Source organism: Cebus imitator, unplaced genomic scaffold (genome assembly GCF_001604975.1).
Source record: "Cebus imitator isolate Cc_AM_T3 unplaced genomic scaffold, Cebus_imitator-1.0 Scaffold586, whole genome shotgun sequence".
NCBI lineage: Eukaryota > Metazoa > Chordata > Mammalia > Primates > Cebidae > Cebus > Cebus imitator.
In genome coordinates, this window is record NW_016107901.1 from 402,075 (window position 1) to 425,235 (window position 23,161).

Here is a 23,161-nt window from a genome sequence, read left to right on the forward strand (position 1 = left end):
CTCCCAGACCCCTCTCTCCTGCTGCCTCTCAGCGCCGCCAGGGAGCAGGGCAGGACGAGTGGCGCCCCCGGTCCGCCGTGGAAGCCCGAGGCGCGGGTGCCAGGGCAGGGAGCCAGCCCAGGGCTGCGGGCGCCAGCTGCGGGGCGGCCTGGGACTCATCCCCTGCCTGGGCGCGGGGAAGGCGAGGGTCCCGTGCTGGGTCTGTGTGTGCAGCGCCAAGCGTCGGCCTCAGGACGGGGACCCGGGCGAGAGACACAGATGTGGGCGTTTTCCCGTGGAAGCTGTCCCCGAGGCCGTGGGAGTGGAGGGCACTGGGCCGCGGATGGAGACAGGATGCCCCGAGGGTGGGGAGCGGGATGTCCGGGAGGGGAGGCAACAGGCGGGAGGGGAGGAGGGGCCGCGGGACCGGGAGAGCCGCGCGGGGCCGCAGGGCGCGCGCAGGGAGCGCGCAGGGAGCTTCCTGCCCTTCGCACCTCAGGCTCGGGGAGCCGTTTCGTTTCACCTTTGGCAGGTGCAGGATCTGCGCTGGAAGCCACCTTACTTCCTAGGCGGTACCTGAGGTGACGGGCAGGATCTTCTGTGATGAAATTACCCACACGAGTCACCACGGGATGACGGTGAGCAGGTGCCATGGACGGTAACACTGAGCGCATGCAGTTAACGGAGCAGGAGGGAAAGGAGGAGGGCAGACACCCACGGTCATTTTCACAACTCTTCTGTGTTAGGGTTCTCTAGAGGGACAGGACTAATAGGATAGACGTATATATGAGGGGACGTTTATTCAGGAGTATTGACTCACAGGATCACAAGGTGAAGTCCCGCAGTAGGCCATCTGCAAGCTGAGGATCAAGGAACACAGTCCCAGTACCCAAACCTCAAAAGTAGGGCAGCCAGCAGGGCAGCCTTCAATCTGTGGCTGAAGGCCCGAGAGCGCCTGGCAAACCGCTGGTGTAAGCCCGAGTCCAAGAGCCGGAGAACGTGGAATCCCGTGTTCGAGGGCAGGAAGCATCCAGCACGGGAGAAAGATGGAGGAGAGAAGACTCAGCCAGCCTCGTCCTCCCACGTTCCCGTGCCTGCTGATACCCTAGCTGTGCTGGGAGCTGATTAGACTGTGCCCACCCAGATTGAGGGTGAGTCTGCCTTTCCCAGTCCACTGACCCACATGCTAATCTCCTTTGGTGACACCCTCACAGACACACCCAGGAACAATACTTTGCGTCCTTCAATCCAGTCAATACTGGTTGACAGTATTAACCATCACACTCTGCAAGGAAGGTGTTTTATGTCCATTTTATAGAAGAGGAAACTGAGGCTCAGAGAAGTTATTTGTCCAAGATCATAGAGCTAGTAAACGATAGAGCCAGCTTCTGGCCAAGCTTGAGCAATTCTAAAGTCAAAGCCCCTTCTGCTAGGCCTTGCTGATATCTGGGTGCTGCCTGACTACTGGCTGCACAATTTCCCCTTGAGGCAGTTCTTCTGCGATTGTGCCCAGCTGTCCTGCTTGGTAGAATTATCCAGTAGACACTCTTCAGTCCCGTCTTCCATGCCATCCCTCTGGTGTGTGACCCAGACCGTGCCTTCCTCGCAATGTTTCTCTCCCCTGACTCCTGCAAAGCCACCTGCGTGCTTCTCTGCCCATTTCTCCTGAATATGTTTCATTGGCTTCCTTCTCACAGTCCACCCGTGGTTGCTAGTGGTCTCAGGGTTATGTTCTTAGATATCTTCTCCCTTAACCTCACAGAAGGAAGCACAAACCCAAATAGCTTCATGACCATGAAGGGAATAGTAACCTGAATAGCCAATGAATGTCAGATATCAGGAGCTGCTGGAAGATGGCACAGATGCATGGCTTAAGGAGGGAGTGGTGGGGAGAGAGGGTAGGAGCATTTGTGAGAAATTAATCAAGTCATGTCTGGATGGGGACTACAGCCAGAAAGACGGAGAATGTGGGATCCCAGGAAGCTAGTCCTTAGGAAATTGTTTTGGGTAGATGGAGGAATTTGACATGTAGAATCTTAAAACTTACATTTCTAAAGTCATGCCATTAGGTTAGGGACTATTTTGAGTAGACACTTCAGGAAGCCTGAGGCGTCAGGACAGCCATCAGGAGCTTGCTTTCCATGGAGCTCTTTTAGAAGTGGCCCAGAGGGTTTGAAGTCCATCAGTCAGGATTCATAGACATTGGGGATGAGATTCATGGATCACAGTGGAACAATAAAAATTGCTTTTCCCCTGGGGCATGAGGGAGAAAGAAGCTCTAGGAATTTGCAGAGAGCACTTAGAGAATGACACTTGGTGACACTCATATGCTATCAGCCCAGCTCCAGAAGGACTTAAACTTTTTTCACAGAAAGAACAGCAAATTGGAAAGAGTAAAACTCCCTTTCAGAGGCAGCTGGAAGCCTCTCCTCCCAGCCTACACATCCTGGGGGCTCTTCCTGACCCTGCGCCTGCTCTGCGCTGCTATTCCCGAGGCAGACATGGCCCAGGAACCACGTTCAGCCCATCATCTCCTCTGGCTGGCTTTTAAGAGAGGGGTGTCTCAGCTTAATTTTCAGTCAACGGCAGCCCCTGGGACCCTGAGATCACTGAATGTATTTGGCACAGGCCATGAAACCAGCCCCTTTAGACAGACCTCAGACTTCCTAGTGCCATCCAGGCCACCTATGCCCTTAACTTAGACTTGTGGTGAGGTATCCTTGTGTCTGCTGGTCCTCCATGCAGCAACCCCCAGGCTGTGGTTCCTAGCTGGCTAGAGCTGATGCCTCAGAGGAGATACACTGACCCACTGAGCCCTAGATCTTTCTAGACGTGCTTTTACTCCACCCTGCCTTCTCCAGCTCCCTTTGCTCTTGATTTCTGATTTGTGGTTTTATACTCCTAACTCTGTATTTTTTCATGTCATTGTTTCTTCCTAGAATGCTTTCCCCACTGCCTGACTATTCCTAAGGTTGGTACTATCTTTTCAGACCTCAGGCCACTGTGACGCCACACAGCAGCACAAACTCACGCTTCCCTCAGTTTCCACAGAAAACCACGGAATCAAGGAAAGACAAACATGGGCTGTGGCATCGTAGGGTGAAGCAAAAGACAAGCACACCCCAATCTCCAGGGAAACTTTCACTAATGTCACCTTTAATGATAACCAGTTGCCAAGTGTACCTCAGCCTCCTGAGTAACTGGAACTACAGGCACAAACCACATTTAGAGATGGGGGTCTCATTATGTGTCCCAGGCTGGTCTTGAACTTGTGGCCTCAGGCCATCTTCCTGCATATCTGGGATTACAGGCACGAGCCACTGCACCTGGCCCTTCCTTCTTAACTGGTGCAGGAGGGCCACGAGGAAGGCAGAGAACACGGAGACACATACCACCCTCCACATGTAGTTCTGGGAACCCCACTCCCAGCCAGCAAGAATGCAGCCTGTGTGGGCTGGAGACATTCTTCATGCCTTGTTTTAATACATCATGACCAGTCCAGGGAAATCTCTCCACTCAGGGATGAATGAGTATATCTTTCTTTGCACCCACCGATCACCCCCTGCAGTACAACATGCAGTTTCTGGTGTGTTTCAAGCACAATGATTCAGCGCACCTTGACACAGGCCGCCCCAAATCTTTGCCCACACAGGTCCACTCCAAACCACATTAACAAGACACAAGGACTCTATCAGGGATTTTGTAGGTGTTCAGTGTGGAGGGTACATGCTGCGAACCCTGTGGTATAACTTCACTTAAAAACCCTCCAAATATTTCTTTTTCCCTGAATTCTCTCCTGGCATCAGCAGCCTTGTTTTCTCCCTCAGAGTCTCTGTGTCCAGGCCTCCCTGTCTGGGCTGCTGCATCCCCTGACTTCCCTGCACAATTCATCTTAGTCTCTTCCATTTGCATCTTCATCCTCATTTGCTGCTGGCCTAACATAGATTGTCCTTGGGATCTGACCCTGTGCCGGAGGCCACTGGGACTCTCCCATGCCCTCCTTTCTCTCTATAATAATGCATTTGCAATTTTTATCTGGGTGAACAACCACCCAGAGTAGACTCTACTTCCCAGTGAGGTGTGGCCGTGTGAGTCAGTCTGATGGGACATGAGTGGCATGTGGACACCACCTCCGAGAAGGGCTCTGAAGAGCCAACACACCCCTTCCCAGGCCTTGCCCCCTTTCTCCTGGAATACCGTGGTTCAAATCAGGATAGCCCTCTGGAGGCTGTGTACGGAGGCTCTGTGCCTGAGCCTCAAAGAAAAAACAGAGAGAACATGGGCCCCTGGTGGATGATTCAGCCTTTTATTTCAACTTAAAAAAATGTTCCCAAGTTTCCTTTGTTGTATTTTTTTCTACATGCATTATGTTTTATCATCAATAAAAAAAAATCCCACCATTTGAGGCCTATTTAAAATTTTACTTTATCGACTTCCATTATTTCCTCCTATCACAGAAGATATGAAATGATTTATAATTAGATTTTGAGAATATTTTACAGTTTTGACAATAAGGAGGTTGGAATACTGGCAGCAGAGGGCCCATTTGGGCCCCTGATTTTCTCTCGCCAGGTCGTTAAGTGTTTGACTGGGCCTTGCATCTACTGGCCCTGCATCCTGCAAATGATTTGATCCTAGGACCTCCCTTCACTGCAACATGTGAGGAGGAAAGGAGACAAAGTGAAGGGAGTCAAAGGGTGGTGCTGGTAGAGAGAGAAGAGTCAGTTCCTCCCTTATTCCTGCTTTTTGAGGAGCCAGTAAAATGTTTTTATTTACAGGGAAGGTAGTTACTGGGCCTCCTACTCATTCATGATCAAACCTGGACAAAAACCTACAGCGCTGCCTTCTCTTCTCATCCTTGGACGGGGCTCAGAGCCCAAGTCCAGGCTCTTTGACTGCAGGAGGAGGAGCCGGGGTCGGGAGACAGGCTGTGCTCTACACCGGGCTCCACATTACGAGGCCTGCACCACGGGAAATCATCTGGAGGCAGCTGTAGTCACGGCTCTCAGATGGCCAGGCGTGCCTCCTGCCACTGCAATCTGCACAGTCCTCTCTCAGAGGGATGTGGAGAGATCGCTTTGCCGGAGCCTTCTCACTTAACCTGAAACTCGGGTCATGGTCTGAAGGAGGCGGCTCTGCGTCACCCTTAGTGGTGAAACCAGAGGAAAGAGGCTCTTACTTCTCCAGTTTCTCCTCCCCCACTGTTCTGAAATTCAGAGATGCAAAGTCTCAGCAAACTCAAAATATAATTGAGCTGCCTCCAGGAAAAAATCTGCATAGTTCTGGTTCTCTGGCTCTTCTTGATCTTTCTACCCAAGGAGGTCCTAGTCACAGAACCAAATATATCTCTTGCTAATCTCTCAAGTTAAATGATAAATATTATTTAATTACAAACCATTGTGCTAGTTGTGCAGGGTAAAGAGTTTGTTGTCTGCAGAAGCTCACGACCTAGGGAGAGACAGTCACGTGAGTGAACGTAAAGGCAGGAGCTACCACAGATCCCCTAGCAGAGTTCAGTGAACATGTAGCTAGCTTGGCCCGGGGGAGGAGGATGCTTGGGTCTGTGGAAGCTTTATAGAGAAGGGGGGTTGTGAGCCAACTCCTATGAGATGGATGGCAATAAAGACATCCCAGGCAGCTTCTGGAAATAGTCACCCAAGCAGGGATTGGGCCATGAGGTGAGTGAAGGGTGATGTGGTGGTAGATGTCATCACACGAAACTAGAAATCAGACAGGGGCTTCAAACGCCACAGTGTCTGCAAAGGAGGATTCTGTATACTTTCAGAAAACAAAAGTGACATGTACGCATCTGTGCATCAGACGAAAGGGGAAAACGCAAAGACCGTTTAGAAATGGAAGTGCCCAAATCCTGCCAGTGAGTGCAAAGGAGGCCACAAGGGGAGGACTCGCAGAAGACCTTCCGCACGTGGCAGGCGCAGCAGTGGTGATGGTGGGGACCGGCTGAGAGCCTGCCTTGCTGTGCCAACTCCCCTCCACCACATAGGGCAGCTGGCATTTTCCTCCCACACACTTTGATTGCTTTTGATATATAACATTTCATAGTACTTCTATAGAGAGAGTAGAAATATTTAATTATATATATATATATTTTTTTACTAAGGTTGACCAAAATTTTATTTCTTATTGATAGTGTAGAAAAGGAATGGTTTTATTTTTGTAAATTTTACAAAAATATTCATCACGTGAATTTAAGGCCAAGGGCTTGGAAACCACCCATGCCAGTGAGAGCCTTGAAACCTCTGCCTTTACTCCTCTGTATCTTTCCCAGAAACTACTACAAGGTTGTAACCTGGCAAAAACAAACAGCAAATTTTAAAAAGCTGTGTGAGCTACAAAATAGTAGATCTGAATCAAGAGAGCTCTGAAGAGAATTTCCCGGAAGACAGTAATGCAGTAGTCTTAGGAAGCATTGAGTTTTCTTCCATGTGGGAAAAGGAGAACTCTTTCCCCAAACACACACTACAGATCTTTGAAGACACCAGAAGGCTCAACTACAAATGGCCAGTCTATACTTAGGACTCATCAAAAGCTCACACGATGAAAATAAACTACACTTTTCAGCACAGAGCTGCTGAGATGGAAAGGAAACCTGACCCCAGCTGGCTGCCTGCTATCTCTGACAGCTAGGAATCCTAAATTATGAATCAGAGCAGAAGGGGTATTAGTGCAATAATCTGGTAAATATTTTATTTCTCATTTTGACTTTGATTAATAAATAAACATCAGTGATTAGCTTTTATGAAGAAATAAATTAGATTTTGGAAAACTTGTGTCTGCCCTCATGAGCTTGACGGTTTTCCAAATACCTATTGACTTCTCTGATGAGATAGGCAGTGGCGTGCGCAGATGTGACTTGGGGTATCCAATAATGAAATGTGACAACATTTGAAAAAATTCATAACTCAAGGATGCAGTCTTTTCCAAATGACCGGTGCATTTTGTTACAAAATTTTGCAACATTTTATAATATTATGTAGCATGTTGTTACAAAAATGCTGCTTCAGTAAAAGGTCTGTTCACACTGGAATGGCTATGACTGTGACAGAATCAGAAGCCTTAATTGACATGATTTCATGTACCACATTGCAAGGAACCTTTGAGAAACTACTATTTTTGAGTTTTGGTGTAATATTAAAAAGAATATCCATAATCACCCAAAAAAGATAAATACCCTTCCCTTTTCTGAATTTTCTGCAAATATTTCAACCTTGATAGCATACAACAGATGAGAGATATTTGTAAAAACATAAAATGCTACTTCCCTTACTAAATTTTCTTTTAAATTCATTATTTTTAAAATAATTTTTTCATTTATGTTAACATATAATTAATTATTATTTTATATGAATTAATACACACTTTAAAAGTTTCTTACCTTTAATTTCTACTTCAGTAAGTACCGATAGAATTAAATCACATAACCAAAGCTCTTTGGAGTCTTTAGTAATTTTTTTGAATACATTTTATTTGGTACAATCTCTGTCATTTAAAAGTTAGGCGTTTATTCCCACCATCCTCACCTCTATTACTGTTTCACTTACAAATAGCCCTAGAAACCTATGGAAATTCCTCATAGGTGTCCCTCTGTAGACAGACATTGCACTGACATAGCACCGAAACCCCCATCTGGGGCCATGAGGGGAGAAGGCTCATTGTCCCTCCCTGGCCTCAGGGAATTGCAGGGCTGTCATTCTGCAGACACACAGGGGCGTGTGGAGCTATTCTTGATGTGGAGCTTCAACAACAAAGCCCAGCAGAGCACAAAATGCAAAATAATCATGTAAAACATTAAGTGGCACATGATCAAATCACAGCTTGTAAATAATGCTGTTATTGTAATTCTCAGGTTCTCGGAGAACTGTAAGTTCAACAGAGGAAAATGGCTCATTTGAAAAAAATGTCCATGTGTTGCCTGCTCTGGTGAGATGAAATGTCTTGAAGCCAAGCAACAGGGTTGCCTCAGTTCGTATTTGTGCTCACAGGCGGGAATGTAACTCCAGGAGCGATGGCGTTTTCTTATGGTTGGTTTCTGTGACATTTGCCTGCCCTTCCAAGCGATCACAACTAGAATTGTCATTACTGCCCTTTATGGGGTCTCCAAAGTGAGTTGTCCAGTTGTGATGATGGGGCCCTGTCAACTGCGTGTAGTTCAGTTGGGCACATGGCTATCTGCTCTAAAACTGAGATGTGTGTGTGTGTGTGTGTGTGTGTGTGTGTGTGTGTGTGTGTGGTTTTGAAAAGGTTCATTAAAATCCAGGCTGAACTTGATGGCTCACACTTGTCATCTCAGCATTCTGGGAAGCCAAAGCGGGCAGATCACCCGATATTGGGAGTTTGAGATCATCCTGGCCAACATGGTGAAGCTCTGTGTCTACTAAAAATACAAAAATTAGCTGGGCATGGTGGTGCACGCCTGAAATCTCAGCTTCTTGGGAAGCTGAGACAGGAGAATCGCTTGAACCTGAGAGGCAGAGATTGCAGTGAGCCAAAATTATGCTGCTGTGCTCCAGCTAGACAACACAGAGATACTTCGTCTCAAAATTTAAAAAAAAAATAAAGGAAAAGAAAAAAGAAAGAAAAGGTTCATTAGAATCCAGACTTGTGAAACATGTCAACTTATGGCAAAACATACACCATCCATCTCAAAATTCTGCATTTTCATTCCGGAACTTTGCAAAGCACTACAGTAGTTGATGCTGTAGGGTTAGAACTTTGTGTGATACTGCTCAGCTCAGTTCCTCATCCCACAGATGGTGCGGCCCATGTCTCTTCTGACTCACAGCAGGGTTCTATACTCCTTCCTCTTAGCATTTGGCTGATAGGTAATAGATATTCTTCTCCTTAGGAAAATTCCAGAAATGACAGCAAAATAACAAAAGCCGATCACAGGCTGAGCCCTGTCTGATGAACTGCAGTCAGTGATGATGGTTTGCTGAATCGCCAGGGCAGTGAGGTATGGAATCTGGACACCAGGACACACGTTCCACGCTCAGCTTGACTGCAGTCTGGAATACCGCCTGAGTTGGAAGCAGCACAAGGTTACAGTTGAATCACAAATAGCCCACATCGCCTGCACAGACATGGCCACGCAGTGCATGAGAGGTCAAAGGCCTGCGTGGATGGCTGAGAAGACTCCCAGAGCCCACTCTCTAGGAGTCCCCAGCTGATTTTCACATAACCCACTGCACAGGCAGCCACAGTCCCACCAAACACTGCAGGTGCTTCTGTGCCTCGTTATGGGTATAAGAATATTGGGGTGGTGCCTTGTAGCCTCACAGGACTTGAACATTGTTCAAAGCTAGGTTAAAACCTGCCGTGGAAAAAGCCCACCGTAGGGATTAGTAACAAAGGCCTCTGGGGAGGAGCACTCCAAATCTTGGAACCATGGCACACAAACTTTCAGAGTCACCGTTTGTGGCTCTATGCTCGTCTGGCTGTCATCTGGGTTTCCCCAAAGTGGTGGGCTTTTCCCAAGTGGGTTTCTCCCCTTCACAGCCTCGTGCTTCACTCTTGTGAGGTTCCTTTAACCTTGCACGCAGGCTTGGGGACTTCTTTATTTCTTTGCTCAGTTTCACATGGAAAAACATGCTGTGTTGGGTATTGATAGAAAAAGTGAGAAAATGAAGGCTGTGGAGGCAGAGACTCTGGCCATGACGATGAGGTGAAAGTATGACCCATTCTCCAGGGACGCCAAGTGTCGGTCTTCACGGGGGCTGCTGTGTCGGCTGCCAGCGTGACACGGCCATGGTGGCCTCTCCCTTCCTGGCAGTGCTCAGGGCTGACCGTGCTGCATGGGTGGATACAGTAGGCCACCTGGGAGGTGGTGAGTATCCCGGAGGAGAAGTCAATAGCATGTGTAGTCTTCACCCCTTGTCCCAACAAGAGCAGCAGCTGGGTAACAGTAATGACGAAGGAGAGCTCTGGTGAGAGGGTGACGGGCTTGTGGTGACTCGAGAGGACAGACACGGGGAGCAGAGTGTGTCCAAACGGGAAGGACCTTATCTGTGATCTCTGTGCCGCTCAGGTTTTCACTTGGTCCGGATAAATATGGGATAAGGAATGATTCTGGGGGTCTCGTCGTGGAGAACAATCCGAGTAAGCAGAGGAGCATAGCGGATAATTGAGGAATTGCTTGGTGAAGCTCTGAAACCATCCACAGCTGTTTCTTCTGTGCCCTGAGCTGCTTTCTTTCTGGGACCAGGCCTGCTTTTCTGCCTTCAGATCGCACTTCTGCTCCTTCCGGCTACTGGCTGCTACAAATCCCAGGCACAGTGCCCTTTCCTCTTGCTGGAACCTCTCATCCTCCTTTACGTAATAATTTTAAAAAATGAACAAGGATCTTGAGATCAAAAAGTTTAAGAATTGCTGCATTTGGACAAGTGTGCTTGGAGGAAGCGTTTGTGTTCTTCTTGGCAGATTCCTCAGAAACATTAATTTGTTAATAAATTGGTACTCTCCAAGGGGTGGGAATTGTTAAATCAAAGTCAGTTTGGCCTGAGGCTGCCTCTGTATCTTGAGTCCCTAGTGAACTACAGGTTTTCCAAAATTTTAGTGTTCATTAAAAAGCTTGAATCTTCTCATTGGCAACTAAAGTTATTTTCCTTAAAGCAACAGGCCCAGTTTGTTTATTTCTGGGCAGATGCCTGCCTAATGCCCAAGTGTAACTAACATCATTCGCTCTTTAAGTGGAATTGGCTTTCCATGAAAAAACTGGCTGGCTTCGCTTGTAAATCAAATTTATCGCAAGCAGTTTTCCTTGGGATGACTGTCACAACTCAGCATTCAGCAGAAGTACTTTATGCGTACTTTTCTCCAAAGACGACATGCAATTGACCGAGGAGTACATGAAAAGGTGCTCAGCATCACTGGCCACCAGGGAAATGCAAATCAAAACCACCAGGAGCTATCTATCACCTAACACCTGTTAGGATGGCTAGTATTGAACAAACAGAAACCACAAAGGTAAATGGTGCAAGGATGCAGCACCAGAGAACTTCTTTACTTTGTTGGTGGAAATACATTTGGTACAGCCATTGTGGAGACATTATGGAGGTTCCCCAAATGTTAAAAATAGAACTGCCACGTGATCCAGCAGTCCCACTACTACACACCCAAAGGAGATGGAATCAGTGTATCCAGAGACACCTGCACTCCCACGGTCACTGCAGCACTGCTTACAACAGCAAAGATACGGCATCAACCTGTGCCCACCGACGAATTAGTGGACGAGGAAAGCGTGCTGCGCATACACGAGGGAATGTGACTCATCCTTCCAGAAGGAAAAAATCCTGTCTTTTGTGACAACACAGATAAGCCTGGAGCACATTATATTAAGTGAAATAAGCCGGGCACAGCAAGATAAATTCCATATGATCTCACAAGCAGAGTCTGAAGTGGTCAAACTCATAGAAGCAGAGAGTAGAATGGTGGTTACTGGGGCCGGGTGAGGGTGAGATGGTCAAGCGCACACAGTGTCTGCTGTGCTGGCTGAGTACATTCTGGAGACCAAATCTACAGCAAGGTGCATGTGGCAGCTCAGCTCTGTACTGAGTGCTTAAAATTCACTATGAGGGTAGATCTTCCATGAAGTGTTCTTGTCACAAAGAAATCTCCAAGGGGTGGGAGGAGCCTGGGGAGGGGATGGACATGTTTGTAGCCTTGCTGCAGGTGATGGCTTCTAGGCTGCACAGGTGTCCCCAGACTCGTCGGGATGTGCACGTGAAATATGCACAGCTTTCTACAAGTCCTCCATAAAATGGTTGAAAATACGACAATGAAATTAATAATTGTTGGCTCTTTGTCAAGAACATTCTTCAGTGGACTGACCATCTTTATCATTGTTGTTGCTGTCTGATTGTTGACAGAGTGCGTGCGTGGTGGAGAGTGCACCAGAACAGCAGGCACTGAGGCCCTGACTTCCGCGGAGGCGCCGGCGGCATGCCCACTAGGGTGAGGGTCAGCATGCGACCCTTCCATCCTTTATTTCATAATTATTAGTTGCCATTCAACTTGAAGGAAGTGCTTTCGCTTTCATTTATTTGTCACTATGGACTCATGAATCCTGTCCAGCTACAGGATGGGTTATATAGTCTTTTGCCATCATCATTTATTTGGCTCTTCAGATAGTTACGGATTTGGCCAGAAATTCCCCTGGAGCGCGCCCTTGTTTCTGCTTTCTGCCCATGTTTCTGCCTCTGGCTGCCGACAGGCCTCCTGTGCCTGTCACCAGCTGGCTCCTACCCGGGTGTCAGGCTCTGAAGCTGTAAGGCTACACGGTGGCTGGGCCTGCCGCAAGCCCTCCCTGCACCCAGCCTGGAAAAGCCGAGCCATGAGGGAAGAGGCCCTGCTTCCTCACTCGCTACCGTCAGTTTCATTTGGTCTCCGACTGGAATGGAATGAGTTTGTAACACAGTGCAATATTTTCATTTCAGGAGATTCCACGATATTTACATTATTATATGAGGTTTGGCCCATGTACTACTGAAAAGTTGTTTCAAAAGTTGTTTCCCACAGACTCAACAAAAGATGGAGATACATACCTGGAAGACACCCCTGGGCAGGACCCTCAGGGTCACTCCTAGTCTCCTTGGCGCCGACATTGGCTGGGGCATTGACGATATATTGTCTGCTATAGCTGACAAGCTGGAAGGGCAGTCTCTGTCCTCAGGGAGTCCCAGTTGTAAGCTGGGCCAGATACAGTAGATACACACGGAGAGGAAAATACTGGATTCATGCATTTTTTTCTGATTTTGCATGTTTTGTTTGTTTGTTTTTTTGTTATTTACTCCTGAATGGGCAAGCATAAAGAAGTAATGAGAACAGGGAAGGGAGAGCTCTGCTGACCAGCACTCACTGGGACCAGGCCTCATGCTGGCCTCGCCACGATCTCCCTTGCTCACTGTTCACGGTGAACCTGCCAGGTGTGTGCCTGTGACCCCTCGTTACAACCGCTTAGGGCTAACCCCCTGCGTTTACAGCTGTTCCTATCACAAATAAGAACCTACATAGCAATGTCTAAAATCTGCATTTGCGACTGCTCCTGGGACGCACAGTGGCAGGCGCGCCCTGCCCGGTGGGGTTGGCCGGGGTCCGGCAACCTTTCCCAGTGATAGGAAGGTGACGGGCTGAACGTGAGGCAGGGAGCCTCTGCTTTCAAGGATGTGTGATCGGATACAGTGACTCCATGTGCCTCTGAACCACGTGTCATTTCAGCGGAGGCCTCTCTTCTGCGTCCTCAAGGACAGATGCAAGAGACATCCCAGGTGGTCAGTGGGAGCAAAGGACGGGGCAGTGACTTTCAGTGGGGAAACAGCTGCCGTAACACCAGTGACTGGGGAGGTGCAAGTGGCAGCCCTGTGATGACGCAGCCAGCAATGTCTCCCACACATCTGCGGTCTGCCACGACGGTCAGCGGCATCGTCTTCATTTCGTACGTGAGGAAACCACAGTGCAGCAGGGAAGCCAATTGTCTGTGATTGCAGGGCTACCTCGAATTGAGTCAGGATTCCAGCCCATGTGTGCCCAAGGCCAGTGTTCTCACTGGACCATGTCGGTGATTATATTTTTAAAAGAGAGAAAAACTGAAAAGAAGGGCAGAAGGAGAAAGGTCTGAGCAGGTGTGGCGGGGAGGACGAAGAGGAGGAATCAGGAAAACGAGAAACTGAGGGGGTCTGGGTGACCGGTAAAAAATTGCAGTAAGTCATGTCTCTCTTCTTCGCTTTTGTGGGTGAAGAAACGATCTTCCTCGTCCACGAATACAGGTGTACAGCTGTAAAAGCCTTCGGCAGGTGTCTCCGCCTGCCATTTCGTGATTTGCCCTGTTTCAGGCTCACAGCAGGAGGGTCGAGCAGATTGATCTGTTGACGTTGGGCTTCTCAATTCCTCACAGCACAACGAGCACAAGCCTGGCAGCCGTCCAGTGAGACTGAACACCTGCGGCCCCTCACTGCCCCCCGCATCTCCAAGGACAGAGCCACCTGGCTTTCCTGTCACCTTGCCGAGACACTTATGACCCCAGAAAATCTGCTAATGAAGCTCAGCCTTGTTCCAGAATCTCAGCTGGAACCCTAGGTGGCTGGTCTAACACCACCCTGGAAGCCAGTGGCTTAGCGCTGTCCTGGGAAGGCACTTGGCCCGACATCCGCGTCTTCCCTGCTGCTGTATGGAGCAACTAACTCCAGCCTAGAAAACACTCCATTTTCTATTTCACACTCTGCCAACAAGGATGTTTTATTTAAATCAACAAATAAAAAACAATAAACAATAAAACAAAAACATGAATGCACAAATTAAAAAATAAAGACGGCCTGCAACCAGATAAGGACACAAACAAACACTAAGCCTTTGGCAGCTCCAAATGGTCATCTTCACTGACACGGTCTTGCAGCCACTCGTGGTGAGAACTTGGCATCTGCCGCTGAAGGCTCTGCCACCTCTAAGACTCTGCCTTCCAAGACTGACGGAGCACTTGGCCCAGAACGGGACTCTTTTTCTCCTGGACTGGTTCCTTAACCCTTTTTCTGATCTCATTTTCCTCTTGCGGTTAAATATTACTTTGATTTTAGAGGAATATTGAACCCGCGACATTTATAGATTGATGAAACATACTATCACGTGTGGTTTGCAATACTGACTGACTTGCGGAGTGGCTTGGGCCTGTGTGCCCGTGGCTCTGACTGCTGAGTGAACGAGATGTACTAAGGAGAATATCTCCTTGGGAACTCCATGGAGCTCCTGGCTTTGGTGACTGAAATGGCATCAGTAAAAGTCTGACATTGCGGAAAGACACAAGCGTGCATGGACCTGGTTATTTCTGACCCTGCACTGCTCATGACGCCTGCCTTCCACTCCTTGACCACGTGGACTGAGGGAGAAGGAAGGGAGGGAAGGCCGAGACAGCCACCACATTTTACCTTCCTCCCATCTGGCCCCTTGTTCTGCTGTCGTAAGACGGTTACCTCCTTTCACCAGACTCTGAGTTGTTCTACGAGGTGCATACATTTGGCTCCCCAAATTGAAATCCAAACAGCTGTATGTCTTTTCAACTTGTCCTTCTTTCTCACTTATAAAAGAGAGTCATGTTTTACATAATACTGTGCATGGCACTGAGGGACCCTTATGGCTTATGGTTTTTCTAATGTTTGGGAACAGGTAAGAGCATTGTGGGTATTCTATAAAATATTTACCTTGAATTGCTGAGAAAATAGCTGTGCCTGCCTATTAAAAAGTCCAGTTTCCTTCTAGATGAGTTATTTACACATTATTAAGCTCATTTCCACAGAATCATTGCAGATTTTTCTGTGTGACGAAGCCACCCCAGCTGTCTGGTCTTTATTTCACGTAGGTGTGTAAAAATCATGTCAGTGGCAAACTGGAAGCTCACGGTGCCTGGAAGTGCTGCATCTTAAGACAGAAGTAACTTTCTTGTTTACTAGTCTCAAACTCCTGACCTCGTGATCCACCTGCCTCAGCCTCCCAAAGATTAGTAACTTTCTTAATAAAACGTGTGGTGTATTAGTCACACAAATGCAAAAAAATTAGCACGGGCCTGTAATCCCAGCTACCTGGGTGACTGAGGCAGGAGAATTGCTTGAACCCTGGAGGTGGAGGTTGCAGTGAGCCAAGATTGTGCCACTGCACTCCAGCCTGGGCAACAGAGTGAGACTCTGTCTCAAAAAAAAAAAAAAAAAAGTTACTGTTGTCTTTAAGATGCAGCTTCCTCATCTGTGAAATTCCATTATATCACATATGGAATATAAATATTCCATATGTTATATAATATTATCACCTGGCTAACCTTGGCATTTGAAGGATTCAAAGCCTGAGTCCAGCACAGAGAAGGTGCTTGAGGAATACCCCAGACGTGGAGGGAGGCAGCATCTGCATACGAACTTCTTTTCCTATATATGCATTTACATATCTCTGAATAGGTATCTATGTGTGTTCCTTTTTTTTTTTCTTTTTAAAAGATGGGATTTCACCATGTTGGCCAGGATGATCTCGATCTCCTGACCTCGTGATCCACCAGCCTAGGCCTCCCAAAGTGCTGGGATTACAGGCGTGAGCCACCGCGCCCGGCCTCGTGTTCCTTTTATTATAGATAGGTTGTCTGATCTCGGTGAATTAGAGTGGGGTAGCCTTAGGGGCCTGCCACCCTGTGGCAGCTTCGAGCTATGCGGACTCTTCAGATTCTGGGCCCACCCCTCACTGTACCGGGGATGTAGGATTTGCCCAAGGTCCTACCCATTAGTGAGGAGCAGAGCCTGCATGAGCTCCTCAGATCAGAAGGAGGGGTGAGCTCCTGTTCTGTGAGATGAGGCCACCCTGAATCCTGGGACAGGTGCAGACGATTGCTTTCACCTTCTAACTTTAGAATCTGGAGAGTCCGCACAGCTTGAAGCTGCCTCAGAGAGTCTTTGTTACTGCAAAATGCATGTGGGCAGGCTGGACCAGGCAGTGGATCTTATTGTTTGTTGGGAAGAAAGGAAAATTGAAGTTCCCATCACCTGCCAATTAGTCTTGGTCTACCTCCAACCCAAACCTCGGCTCAGCGAAGCCGATTAATAAAGTGACAGGGCATCTCTGGCTGCTGTGGGCACCATGAATATGCATGCAGTGCAGGCCGCCGGCTGGAACGATTTTCCCTCCCTGGAATTCGCCAGTCACGTTTCTACTCTCTGGGTTTCTTTCTAAGTTGAAAGATTCTGGAATTGTGGAGCTGGAAGGGACGTTAGTGAAGACCATCTGGTCCAGTGTCCTCATTTTACAGATGAGCTAACTGAGGCCAGAGGGGAAGGGCCGCTCCAGGGCACACTGCACATGGCTCACAAACCTAGGACCAGGCCAGATCTCGCGGCTCTTGTTCCGGAGGATGCTCAGTGCCTCCAGTGCGTAGGGCACTCATTTTCTTGCTGAATTTTGCGTATTGAGACCATATGGAAAGCGATTTGAGGCTGAAGTTACATGCATTCAGGACCAAGAGAAATGCAATTAACCACAAGATCCTTCCGTGTTGGGCCCCTGAGCCAATTGTGGGGTCACCCTCTCTCCCAGCAGTACAGACCATATTGATAGGATGATATCACCTTAGAGCTAACGAAATGCACTCCTGAGAAATAACACGACCGTTTCTGTTTTCTGCAGAGCAATTCCAAATGAGAGAAGCAATAACATTGTTTATGACCTATTAAAATCTCTCCCATCTCACCAAGCAGCCTTCACAGCTGTGGCAGCCCTAGCTTCCCTCGGGGGGGAACTACCTTGATGTTGGAGAAAACTACTGAGTGAGGCCTGACACTGTGCATGCGATGATGTGAGCCATCTGCAAACTTCACTGTGGAGGACAGAATACCGTTAGCCAAAGCAGGAGGAAGGGGGCCTGTAATTCCCATCATCTTTTGTTTGAATGCAGAAGAAACTACAGCCCAGAAAATGAATTCATTATCCTTTGACAAATCATGGGTAATCTTACCAGCATGGGGGCCAGTGGAGTAAGATGACCACCTAAACTAAAACAATAAAAATCAAACAAAATGAAACAGCATGTTGTTTAGAAATGCATTCATTTCTGATAAAACTGTTTTGAAAAAGCAAGAACATGATAGACACCCAATTTGGGACAGTGGTCATGTTTGCGGGGCTGCAGGGGAATGCCGTATAGAAGAGGCACAGCGAAGTGGTGCTGTTTGTAAATTGGGAGTGAGTTAACAAAGTGGGAAAGAAGGAAGATACCAAACCAATTTCTGGACAGAACTTCTGACTTCGTAGCAGCCTCTCAGTCTTTATTAAGCAACATGCGTTATACCAATTATTCCAGATAATTTACTAGCAAGAGGACACTTAGTTCTGTCTTGTTTGGGAATGAAAAGTCCAAAATAAATGAGGCTCTCTGCTGTGGCACCTCGATTTTTCCTGCTCTGCAGCGAATGATCACTGTGACTATTCACTGTTCTGTGCTAGTAGGGGGAGGAACTGGAGAGTCTGAGGGGGGGAGAGGGGAAACTGAGCAAGCGGGGGCGTCTAAGGAGTCTTAAGGAAGAGCTCCGCGTAGCAACATGAACACACCAGGTGCTTGGTGTCCCTCCTGGTTGTAAGATGGCTGCTATACTTCCAGGCAAATGTTAGAATTCTAAGTGGGAAGAAGAGCTGAGGAAGGCACGAAGGAGTTCCAGGTCCTGGCTGTGGGGCCTGAAGCATCAGTGTCTGCAGGGCTCTCAGGCCGTCCACACCCCAGGCTGCCCCAGTGAGTGCAGTGCTGGAGTGGAGGCAGGTGTGCACAAATGAGCCAGAGTGCCCAAGTCTGGCACAACGGAGAAAAATCAAACCCAAATCAGGAGTCTGGGACGGGGTCACGGAGAGTCAAGAAGGGAGGGTATTCTTGCCCACCTTCCTGCTAGAGCCACCTCAGGGCTGAATCCCTGGCACAGAGCCCCACAGGAGTGGGGGTTCTGATGACTGAAGTGGGGTGGGGAGGCCTGAGGACTGCGTTACCCGCGCTTCCCAGGCCCTCCGCCTGCAGCCCGCTGCCTCAGTGCAGGTCAGCTGCAATCACCACCTGGTCACTCCGGCAAGGGCAGAGCCCACTCCTGTGGGCTTGGGGTCTAGTTTCAGCCATCCTGCCCTGATCTCGTTCCCAGCCCTCCTGGGCGCACATGGGAGCACTGGGGAGCCCTTCTGTGTCTACAAAGTCCCAGCTTTCCCCTGAAAAATGCTGTTACAGTGAAACAGCCAAAGAACACAGCTAGCTCCATTGTTAAGGGGTCTTTACCCATTCCTGCACATAGGGGAGGATAATTTCAGAGCACCCAGAAAATATACAAAACAGCAGTTGTGTAGTTTTTAAAACTAGCTTTGGGACTAAAGGAGAAGTATGTAAACAACTATGTTTTGTGAAAGATTTCCAGGAGCACGGTGATCTGAGCAAGGACACAGCCGTTCTCCACCTTCTTGGACCCCTGCTGGCTCCCAGATGTCTGGGGTCCTCCATTACCTCTTGATCCCAACCCCCTTCCTCTGTCCCCTGCCCGTGACATAAACGAGCCTAAAATCTGTAGTGACTTGAGGTGCTGCTTTAGGATGCTCGCTGGCCATCTTCCTGGCTTGCTGGCCCTCGTTCTCCCCACCAGTTCTCTTGTGTGCGTGGATTCCAGCTGTGAGCAGCGGACCCTGGGTTGGTTACCTTTGCCTGCGCTGCCCCGTGCCTGTGAGTTTCCTCCTGAGGCTGCCCTCTAGGCCTGCTCCTCACCCTCCTGCTCCTGTCTCCCAGGGCCTCCCCAAAGGGTTGAACTCTGCTCTCTGGGCCCCCATCAGCCTTCTGGGGTTCTGCTCCTCACCGAGTAGAGTGCAATAGAACCGCAGGCATTGACACCCCTGGCATCCCCAGCACCCTGGGAATGCACCCTGGCCCACTGCACATACTCATGCCCAGCCTCAGTTTCCCACGTTGCTAGGGTGGGGCCCCAACCTCCACCCTAGTGAGTCTGTCCACTGCGGTGGCCATGCTCTCCCTTGCGTTTCTCCTGTGTGTGCTCTGGGTACAGTCCACCCAATCTCATTTCTTCCTTCTTATTGTCTGCTAACAGTATCCCAGGTATTAGGGTCGTTGGTGGAAACCCTTGAGCCGGGAGGGTGACCCCCTCGTCTCAGGTTGGGATGATGATACACAACCAGGCTTCTAGGTTTCCTGAAGCAAAGGGGCTGGGTTCACTCGCCATTCCTCTCTCCTTGTCCCTCATCTTCCTGCCTGGAATTCTAACTTGTCAGCTGAGGGGCAGCACCACCTTGCGAGTGGCACAATGATGAAAGCTGGCACAGCTAGGGCAGTGTCTCCCCGATGCTGAGCCCCTGCGTCCGCCCTGGGCTGTCTCCCTCGGGCCTTATTCTAAGAAAGGAAATTAACCCCTTTTTGTTTAAAGCGTGAACCTTTCAGAATCACATTGTTCTCCGAGATTTGTGCCAGATTCGTCCCTAAGTGACCTTCTCCCTTCCTTGTTGACCTGGACTTAAGCAGGACTGTTCCTCGAGGTACAGTCCAACAGAATGTGTCAGATGCGCAGCGGAGAGGGACAAGGACAGGGAAACGTTCTCTCCTGTGGGGAAAGGGCCGTAGTACGAGGCCTGCCCAGGCTCTAGAGAAGTGGGGAGTCCTAAGGGGGTGCCCAGGCCCGTGGTGGGTGAGGGAGGTGGCCTTGGAAGAAGCCGGGCCCGGTGGTGGGCAGGTTCTTCCAACAGGGCTGTGGCAATTCTCTGGGATAGACTGTGCAGGCTGTGACCAAGCCTGCTAAGATTTCCCAGACCCTTGCAGCCACCTGCTGCTGCTAGTTCCGGCGGGGACACATAGCTCTGCCTGGAAGCACTAAAGAAGCATCTTTTGGAGCTGTCCAGGGATCGCACACATCTCCTAACTGTCAAGACCACGTTGCTCCTCGGTTTCCAGGCACCATGGGTGGCAGGAGGCGTTTCTTCAACAGAGCTAGAAAGTCAGGGCCTGCACTGTGAGAGCAGTGGGGGCACTGGGAATGCTGCCACCCACCTTTCACCATGCGCTGAGACGGGGAGCAATAGGTGACTGTGAGGGTGGACGTGAGCAGATGGCGATGGGGACAGCAGGCCTGGTGGACTGGGGCTTGGGCCTGGAAATGCCAACTGAGGATTGGGCCTGGAATGAGAGAAGCAGTCCCATCGGGGGCAGCCAGAGGCCGTCTTCTGTTCAGAGTCGTGAAGTAGAAAATGAAAGTGCTCTGCGCTAGACAAGGGTGTGGGAGGAAGTTTATTTCTATGGGGAAGAGGAAGGCCTGCTAAAGCAAGATGTACAAAGCACCACATGTATCAAAAAGTAAAGTTGATGTAAAAGATTTAAAATTACAATTCACCAAAGATAATATTTACAATGTACAATCCACGTGACAAGAAAGTTAAAAATGAAAATCCAGAATAAATAATGAACTTTTATAAGTCAATAAAAGACAAGAAAAGGCTGGACACAGTAGCTCAGAACTGTAATCCTAGCACTTTGGCAGATTGAGGTGGGAGGATTGCTTGAGCTCACGAGTTCAAGACCAGCCTGGGCAACATAGGGAGATCCCGTCTTTACAAAAACTTCAAAGATTAGCTGGGCATGGTACTAACCGCGTGTAGTCCCAGATGGAGGAAAATTTACTCAGCACATGGAAAACAGAACAAAGCACAGGTCACACTCCTAATTTTGACAAAACAATTTAAATGGAGGGTGCAGTCCAGAAGAATGGAAAGAAGGGCATTTTTAAATTGCGTCATAAATTAAAAAGGCAAAGAAGGGCATTACATGATGGTAAAGGGTTCAATTCAACAAGAGCTAACCCAATACAGGAGTACCCAGATTCATAAAGCAAGTTCTTAGACCTACGAAGAGACTTAGACTCCCACAATAACAGTGGGAGAGTTTAACACCCTGCTGACAATATTAGACCGAAAATAACAAAGATATTCGGGACCTGAACTCAGCTCTGGATCAAGTGGACCTGATAGATAGCTACAGAACCTTCCCCCACAAAACAACAGAGAATGCATTCTTCACATCACCACGTGGCACTTACTGTAAAATAGACCACATAATTGGAAGTAGAACACTCCTCACCAAATGCAAAAGAAATGAAATCATAACAAACAGCCCATGTGCAAGAAAGGGAGGCATGGCGGGGAAGCTTGTCCTCTAGCCGACTCTGCCAGGAGTACAAAAAAAATTGGTTTAAGATGCATGTCCTTTTCCCCTTGGAGCGATTTTTAAAAATACTTGATTTTTAGAGTGGTTTTAGGCTCATAGCCAAATTGAGCAGAAGGCACAGAGGTTTTCCATAAAGCCCTTATCCCCTATATGCAAAGCCTTCCCCTTATCAATATCCTACCCCAGCTGCTCATTGGTTACAATATATGGACCTATCATGATCTCCCAAAGCCCATGGTTCACATGAGGCTCTTTCTGGGTGTTGTACACTCTGTGGGTTTGGACAAATGTATCCACCATTATAGGCTCATACAGAGTAATTTCCTGCCCCGAAAATCCCCCGTGTTCAACTGATTCATCTGTCCCTCCCCACTGGCTCCCTGCAAACATGCAACTTCTTACTGCTCCAGGTTCACCTTTTCCAGGACGTCATCAAGGAGATCTTCATATTTTTCTAGACACAGAAGTATGCTGCTTTATCTTCTGTGTTATGCTCTGTACTTTTTCTAATGAAGAATGTTGCCTTAGAACCCATGCTCAGTTTTTGATTCTTTCTTCAACATGGAAAGAGTCAGCCTTTCCTCCCACTTTGTTTTCTTCTCTGGTTGTTTTTTTCTTTAAAAAACTAAAAAACATCAAATGGCCTTCTTGTCAATCTTTTTTTTTACACCTTTGGGGTTTTGCGTTATGCATTAGGATCACATCCGCTTCCTGAGATTCAAAAATATTCACATACATTTTACCCAAGAAGTTGACAGTTTACCAGGTTGCAGGAGCTCAGCCTGGTGGTCACCAGTTGCCAGAATCCTCCTTTGTCAGATGAGGGTGAGGGTAACCCTGCCTATGGGCTCTTCACCAACTTTCATGTGTGTATGCATGTGTGTGTGTGCATGCGCGCGTGCAAGGGCACGCATGTCTGCGTGTGTAAAGCTTTGTTTTGAGCGCTGGCCTTGGTACTTCTGAAGTGCTAAACATCTGGCTTGGCACAGAGTAGGCCAGTACCTCTGCTGCAGTGGGCTGAGCCTCTTCCTCGCATGCTGGCATAAGACTGTGTGGGTCTGAGCCCTCTCCGGGAGACCTGGGTCCTGGTCTACCCCAGAGCTGACGGGTTTTAGTTTGGGGTTGGAGTCTGGGAAGTGTGGCAGCTGATCCCCAGGAAATATCCAGCTATGGAGGCTTTGGTCCCCAGCAAGCTTGACATGACTTTTCCCTAATGAAGTTCTTAGGTAGGTAAAGCACTGATGTGGTAGATCTATAATATTGTGTTCAAAATAGCAGTGTAATATTGCACTTTAGATGTTTCTTCATCTGTCAAATGGAAATAATTTCTCTCTTAGATGTACACTCTGGACAGTGTCTGATCTATACTGAAACTCAATATATATATATCATCATTTATTGTTTCTTTAGTTACAATTCTTTCATTGTTCAATTAGAACTTTACGAAATTGTTACATCTTT

At 48.3% G+C, this 23,161-nt stretch overlaps 1 long non-coding RNA gene across 1 annotated transcript; it reads left to right on the forward strand.

Annotated features, from left to right (window-relative positions):
• The first annotated feature begins 6 nt into the window (after positions 1-6).
• LOC108294541 lies at positions 7-7,926 on the forward strand. Its single transcript, XR_001821087.2, has 3 exons — positions 7-96; positions 512-637; positions 7,847-7,926. It is a non-coding gene; the product is annotated as an uncharacterized LOC108294541 (long non-coding RNA).
• The last annotated feature ends 15,235 nt before the right edge of the window (positions 7,927-23,161 follow it).